The 8,021-nt window shown below is 40.2% G+C and overlaps 1 long non-coding RNA gene across 4 annotated transcripts in view; it reads right to left on the bottom strand.

Annotated features, from left to right (window-relative positions):
* Positions 1-668: 668 nt before the first annotated feature.
* Positions 669-8,021, bottom strand: part of LOC109956689 (uncharacterized) — a 17,117-nt gene continuing 9,764 nt past the window's right edge. The window contains exons 3-5 of one of the 4 annotated variants that reach the window (XR_002274444.1): positions 1,366-1,530; positions 1,055-1,256; positions 669-896 (exon numbers count right to left, since the gene is read on the bottom strand). This is a non-coding gene — a long non-coding RNA (uncharacterized LOC109956689). Of the gene's footprint in view, positions 897-1,054; positions 1,531-8,021 lie in introns of all 4 variants that reach the window. The other 3 variants (XR_002274446.1, XR_002274443.1, XR_002274445.1) reach the window with 3 other exon arrangements.

Raw genomic sequence — 8,021 nt, 5'->3', positions numbered from 1 at the left:
CACAGATACACACAACATGGTCTGCGTGTCCTGTGTTAATGTCCAGCTCGATGAGTCCACAGTGTCTAACAGATATTACCTTACAGTCCAACTCGGAGCTGTTCTTCAGAGGAGAGCTGCCAGTGCAGGATGACTGAGCCATTTGTTAGCACAAATTATTAAATCTACTCTGCTTGCTAAATACAGCTGTCAGGGGCAGAAGCCGGGACACGGTACAGCTTACCAGCGTCTTATAGCAACTTCTTAAATATGAACAAGACCCTTCTTGCAGTATGGTCAGCTTTTAGGATATTAAATTAAACACATACACAGGGAAACTGTGAGTAAACCTGTTATGTAATTCCTTTCTAATGCAAATGCACCTGAAAACACTGGAAGCTCTCTGTCATCTGATGCAGACGATGTTAAAGGTAAAGAAAGAAGTTAGGCTGCATGATTTCTGATGTTCATCACAGTCAGCCACATGATGATATGGTTGACGTATGATGTGGACTCATTAAATGTTGCCTTCAGTGTGCACTGGAGCTGTGTGTTGTTCATTGTGTGTCTCATGAAGCATACTGGATAAAGCTTTTAGTTAGTTTTTTTTATTTCCACAACCTTATTAAAACTTTATGTCAGTCATTTGTTACAGAGATTACCTTGAAACGTATGGAGCCTCGTTTCTCTGTTCATCAGGAGAAAATAACTTATATTATGTTATATTTGCAGCCAGTTGTTGAAAAATGATTCACAGTTCAGTTTCTCCTCTTTGCTCTTTAGAGAGTTTGTGTAGGTCAAAATAACACAAGCAGGCACTGAACAGGCAGAAGAAGCAGTCAAGGTTCAGTCGCTGGGATGTGCTGACTCAGGGAACACGGCTTCAGCTGAAGACTACTGTTGCTTTGAGTCTCCTGCTGTGTAAATAAGCAACAATATGTCAAGTTGTCTGTGGACTTCTTTTAAAAGCATGAGTATGTGGCTAGAGACTAATTATTTTAGTAACAGAGAAGGGACAAGCTGAGGTGCAAAAAAAAAAAGATTGTGAATTACAGAGCAGACGAGTTGTCTTCACCTTATCAGTGCACTTTTACAAATAATTACACAGCAGTCAGCTCTGCCGCTTCAGCTGTGAGTCTTCTGCTGGAAAACATTACAGTGTACAAGCAGCTGTCTGCTTCCACACTGCGTGACATACAGTTGGCCTCTAGAACCAAGAGAGATGTCAAGGTGAGGGTCAAGCCCAGGAGAGCAGCAGTCAGGGAGGCAAGAATGAGCTGAAACACAGGTGCAAAACAAATATGGAATGATGGAAAACATGCTGACAACTGAATTAAACATAGTGAGAATATCTGCTGAAGAAAAATACTGTATGTTTGTAAAAACAATTTCCCAGCAGGCAGACCTCCTGGTTTCAGTTTGTTAAGAATGCTGGATGTGTAACAATAATCCCTTTGCAACCTCAGTGGTATATTTATCAGACGCTGAGGTTGGATGGACGAGTCGAGCGTGAAGTCAGAGCCAGGATGAAAGGCTACAAACCGCACGAGGCTGCAGAGAGAGAGACAGGGCTCTGGTTACAATCTGTCACACTAATGTCTGCACTTTACCTGCTTATTCTGAACAGGAAATACTTTTATTTTCCAAAATCTGTGTATTTTGGATGACACATCACATGTTCTTAAATATTTATTTTGATTCCCTTCAATAATCTAAGGCAAGTCCTTTTGCCATGGACTCAGCCCTTCTCAACAAATTTACCGAGCCACATTTTATTCAATATTTACAGCTTTGGTTAGAGTTTGTTAGTTCCTGGTGTCATCTACACTGTTCTTCTCCTCATACGTGTGACGGTCACAATACAGAACAGCGGTGCAGTACTGAGTGAGTACAGACAGCAGGACTCTGATGACTGTACCAGCTAGAACTTTTTGGCTTTTGTGTCAGCAGGAGCTTTGTAAATGAAGCCATCACATTCTTAAGTGTTGGACCTCTGAAATGTGCCTCCTCATTTGTTTCCCAGACAGCGAGTGATGGACAGAATGACGCTGCAGAGCTGCTACTCTCAGAGCTGCCAAGTGAGGATGCATCCGAGAAGCACAGTGACATCTGCTGCATTGTAAAATACTGTTATTGCTCTCTTTTATGGCGTTGCTTTTCAGAAGACATAAAGTGAGGAAGAGGGGGCTGAAACATCAAGGAGAGAAAGGACAGAGAGATGATAGCAAACAAGGTCATATAGTTGAAAATCCCTTGAATGGCTGAGTCGCAGCACCTTGAAGACCCTGACTTTATAAGTGTTTCTGCTAAAACAGGTCTTGCATTTGTCATTTTGCACTCAGCATTTTCATTTTGTCCCCATACTCTCTTCTGTGGTGTGTCCTATATTACCACAGATTTGTTGTGTGAATGTTTCAATCAATTACACCAAAATCACAAAAGTCTTAATCAGGGAAATCAGTTGTTTTCAAGCAGCACAAATGACAGACTCCTGCAGATTCATTAGTGATGTGAATTCAGACTAGTTAAAATAATCTCAAGTAGGAATTTACTGTTTCTCCCATCAGACCTCCAAACACAGCACTGTGTTTGACACTGATCCTCCTTTTGATGAAACCACCAAACTAACATTTATGTTTTTTTTCTGGCAGATAAGCGCTCATTAAGAAAGCAACATATGTTACCATGGCAACCCCAAGATTTAGTTGCCGACACCACCAGCAGTTGGGAGTTTAGACTTCCAACAGTTTTGCTTTTCTCTTTCTCTCTCCCTATTTCACATCAATCTGCTGTCTTCAGAAGAAACAACTGCACATGAAACACAAACACACAGAACCAGACACCGTTTGTGACTTTTCTATTTCATGCTGTTGTCAGGTTGTGTTTCAGGAAGAGAAAGTGAAAGCATAAAAACCATCCAGAGAGATTTATGATTCTGAGAGTTGAATGCAATGAATTAAAAAAAAATAGCACCAAGAAGATTAAATCAGAACAAAACAACAACACAGAGGTTTTAGTTGTAACCAGTCTACACAAAGCAAAGCCAGACAATCATCATTTTACTACTATAGACATATTGAAATCTTAGATGGAAATACCTATAACGCATCAAGATATTTGTTACTTGTTTAGGCTCCAGGGTGAAGGAGTCTTCAGACAGTCGATCCACATTCTGTGTTGTTCATTAATCAGCTTGTTGTTGGATACATCCCCCTCTGGCTGTCCTCAGGGTCACTAATAACACCCTATTTCAAGCTGTATTTTAGTTTTCCTAGACTTTAGTGCTGCTTTTGACATCGCTAACCGTGACACTGCATCTGGTCGACTGAGGAAGAGGCTGAGGTTTACTACTACAGCTCTTGAATGGGTCTCGTTATATTTATAAAACCGTTGATGCTTTGTGATGATTCCTCAAGGTTCTCGGTGGTTTGTTCTGGAGCCAGGACACTGTACCCATGTTTGACTGTATCTACAGTACTGTACCTTCTCAAAGACATTTTATTATTATTCCTGATCCTTTTTTTATCCATTACTTTTTGTATGTGTGTGTATACTGTACGTATTTACCTATGTGTATATATGTGTTTGCTTGCTTGTTTGTATTTTATGCTCAATTGAATTTTGTTTTCATACACTTTCGTTGCACCGTGATAGACTGGAGACCTGTGTAGGATGGACCCCGCCTCTCGCCCAGCGTCAGCTGGGATCGGCTCCAGCACCTTGTGACCCTCTACAGGAATAAGCGGTGTAGATAATGGATGGGTGCTTTTGTCATTATATGTTTTCCTTTGACCTGGACAAGCACTTTGTAACCCTGTGAAAGGTGCAGTATGAAGATTTAACTTGCTGCTTGAAGCATTTGAACATCAGATCATTGTCACATTAGTTGGTGTTGTTAGAGTATCAATGTAAACAAACTATGACTATGACCATCAGTTAGAGAAGCGTCACCTGAAGCGGTGTGAAGCCAGTTTCAGACACAGTCCTTCATATTAAATAAGACAAGGACTTCTTCTGTCTTTTCTCATGTTTGTTTTTCAATCTGACCCCCAGAAATAGAACAACAAAGTGATGTTTCATTTTGACTTTGACCTTGAGGAAGCACCGGCTTCCAGTCTAAACACTGTTTTACTGTGGCTCCTTTGATTAGTGATTGTGGACAGGTTTATTACTCCCCTCCTCAATACATGCTTGTTTCTTATATCGAGTATAATGCACCAGAGATGTTTTGTGTCACCCCCTCTTTGGTTAAGGAGCAATCAGATAATTGCTGGAATCACAGTTTGGTATCTCACTGTTTATACACACACACAAGCAAGCACAGTGCACATATACATTCTGCACAGACTGCAGGTTGTGGGTTTTTGTACTGTAGTACTTGTGCCATTATTTTTGTTTGTTTTCACTCCCCTAATTTACAGGTGTATGGTAACTACATACCACAGCTACAAATGTAATTTGTTGTAATATTCAACAGAACAGCCTTTGTACAGACTTTAATGGCTCCCAGAGGAGCAATCCTAGTTTGGTGACTTTTTCTCCATCATCATTGGGTCAAACATTGAGTTTGTCAACTTCTTTTGATTTGTCACATCTGAAAAAAAATACTGAAATTCCCAGCAGCTTCTCATACAGTGACTGCAGTAAGTGTTTTACCTGCTAAACATTGTTGTCACAAACCAGAAAAAAAATATTTTCAGCTCTGAAACTTACTTGTCTGCATGACCAAACCAAAACCACCTCTCGTTCTGCATCTTTCCCTCTGGTCCTGCCCAGCTGCCTGATTATGTCAAGCTGATTGTTGTGATTGCACTGTGGGAGGAACCATCTCACCTCAGCATTTGGCCTGGCTGTATAGTGTGTGTCACAGTGACCTGCTGGGGCTTTTGTGATTGATAGCACGAGGACACGACCAGGATTACAATGCCATGATGTAGAGGCAAATTAATCATTCTGACACTGCGGGTGACAAGTAATTTCTCCCATGCATGCTAGCAGGGTGAAACCTCGGGCAGGTGGAAGGCTCAAATATGACCAATGCTTACCCTGTGCAGGTGGAGCTCAGGCCTTAGTTGTTTATGCTCAGAATTAACATTTAAGAGACTTTTTTGCAAAAGAGATGGATGTTTTCATGTGCATGTGGTTGTGGCTCAGGAGGTATTGTGTGAGTATTTTTGCATGGGAATGGGTGAATGGGAAATAGTGTAAAGCGCTTTGAGTGTGTTTCAATGCATAGAAAATCCATATGACCATTTATCATGCTTTGCAGCTGGTGAAGCGACGTTCTGATTATCAGGTTCTGCTGCAGATCAGTTAACTTACGTCTCTTACTTTGAAAATTCCAGGGATGTAGGTGTAATAACCTAATGCAAAACACATGCACCTTAGTCAGATGTGCAGCAGGCCTGGTAACATTAGCATGCCAGTAGCACTTTCAGATGCTGGTTAGAGTGCAAGCTATGTAATAGCCAGGAAAAAATAATAGTAATAAAAGTAAAAATTCTATAATAAATGCTGAATTCCTGTATTAGATAACAGGTAACCAAATACTTAGTTGACATTTAGTTCAGGGCCATGTAGCTACTAGTGTGGATGCTGAAGCATTTTGGTTTTGTGTGAGGTAGTATTTGCAGAAAGTCAGAGGGGTCACAGTTAAAAAAAAAAACTGGTGCCAGGGTTTATACCTTTATTTGTATTTATATTTATTTATCACCATTCTTGACTGCTGTCAAAAACATCAAATATAAACACTATGGACATTTGTCTGTGCCCTCAGAAAGTCTTACAAATCAAAAGTAAAAGCTTTATTAAGGTTTGATTAAGTTTAGGGTTAGGGAATGACCATGGTTTTAGAGAACATTTGTGATCATGGCCATGCAGTAGATCAGATGTGGCCTGTGGTTTCTAATTTAAAAAGAAAATATGATTATTGCTTCACCAAATAAAAAAAAACTAACAATTGTAACCAATGGCTCAGTGATTACTGCTCTAATGTAATCAGACGCCTTAGCAGTGTTAATAAAAGACATTGCTGTCCTTTTTCACAGTGTCCCTGGTACTCTGTTACAATATGATAAAAGGTCCTTTGGCTTCAGCAGCCTGCCATAGAGTTCCTGATACAGAGTAACAAGGTCAAAGGTCATGTTCAGACAAATCAAATCCTATTTTGCTTCTTGTCTGTTAGAGGGGAGACTGGTAATACTGGTTAGTAGTGTGCCCTGGTGCAGCTGGCTCACTCTCGAGTCTTTTCACTGAGATGTGTTGCCTGATGCCTTTGGCAGCCCCTGTTCTTTAGTTTTGTTTTTTTTTTATTTTTGTCTGCCTGGAGAATCAGGACCGCACAGTGATGACAGCACGCAAATAACCAAAGCAAAAACTTATGAAACTGCCATCAAGCAATCAACCAGCCAAAGAGCTGAGGTAACCTTCTACCAAACAGCTGAACAGGCACCAAGCCGATCAGCCTGTCGAATAAACCACCCAAACCACTTATAGATAAAGCAGCTTGTCACCAAACTGGACAATAAATAAATGTACCAATACATCTGCAATGAGGGAAGCAACTTGATAATTAAACAACCAAGTTGGCAAACCAACTGTCAACCCTGAAACCTGACTGATGTTAATTCTTCCTGTTGTTAATTCAGCTTTGAATGAATTATTTCAATAGAATGATTTTAATTTAATATTTTATTTCTCTCACTTGTCTGTACAGTATGACCTAAAATGTGTCTCATGCTGCCTTATTAGACTGAAACAGATTAAATATAAATTTACCTGTTAGGTTTACTGGTTGGTTTTTATGATCTCCAAAAGAGTCAAAATGTAACCCTTATCAATCTGCAGAAACCCATTTTTGTGAGAGCCAAGCAAGGTGTGGGTGAGAGATAAAGGAGCAAGAAAAGGATAGGACAGGGGGGAAATTTAGGAGAGGATGTGACAGAGAAACAGGCAAGTAAAAAGAGACAAAAGAAAGAGCTCACTCGCACACAAACACACATTCAGGCACTGCTGCTCATTACTATTTTGTTCCTATTCTTGTACTAGTGCACAAACAGATGTACACAAACACACAGTCTAGAGAAATGTAAACCTATTCCAGAAACAGGAATGAGCTGGTACAGATAGGGTGCAATCTAGGGGGCCCTGGGTTGGGCAGAATCATTTTGAGAAAACAGATGGCCTCACCCAAATTGGCCCTTCAATATAAACAAAACTAACAAACAAAAAATTAAGCAGCTGACCAGGTAGATGTTTAAAATGCTGAATGAGTTAAATTACCAGGATGCACAATGAAATATTCTGTCACCAACCTCTCCAAGTAATATTAATCCAATCTAAACGGGGCTTAATGCTTAATTGGAGGGAAGGTTGAAGCGGTGCAGGCATCACCAGGACAGAGTGGGCAACAAAACCATTTCATGTAACCTTAAAATTGGTGATGCCGGGGTTGCCTCATTCCTCTACTGTCAGCTAAAATTAAGACAGAATTTTTAAAAAAGTTAAATGTGCTACACTTTTTAAATACCTAGTTTAGTAGTTTATTTTTTGTCATCTCTCATTTTCTCCATTTATCTTTACTGTCTGTTATTTTTCTCTTTTTTATCTCAGAAGGTTTGCACAACACACTCAGATTGGCTCTCTGTGATGCATCAGCCTCCCGAGAGAGCCAGCATGTAATTTATGGATGCATAAAGCCCTTACTGCTTTCACTGAATATATATTTCCCTCATAAACAGACTGATCCATTAGCATCCCGTTTTTCTTGCTTTCTAAATCTGGCCTTTATTACAGTCTTATTTTGGTTGCATGGGTGCCAGCTGAATTGCAAATGAGCACACAGACAAATATGCATGCAGTCATGCACACATGAATGCATGAAGTGTACACATAAATATACACATAGATGCATGCATAAAGGGTTTATTCGGCCAGGAAAGCTTACATACAAATATGTAAATATGCCCCCACCTGTCAGTGGATTAATAGCTTTCTGACAGACAGGAAGCAGCAGGTGAGGCTGGGGAAACCCACATCCAGCA

Source organism: Monopterus albus, unplaced genomic scaffold, assembly GCF_001952655.1.
Source record: "Monopterus albus unplaced genomic scaffold, M_albus_1.0 scaffold21.1, whole genome shotgun sequence".
Taxonomy (NCBI): domain Eukaryota; kingdom Metazoa; phylum Chordata; class Actinopteri; order Synbranchiformes; family Synbranchidae; genus Monopterus; species Monopterus albus.
Note: the sequence above shows the minus strand (reverse complement) of the source record. Positions and strands in the feature narration are given on the sequence as shown.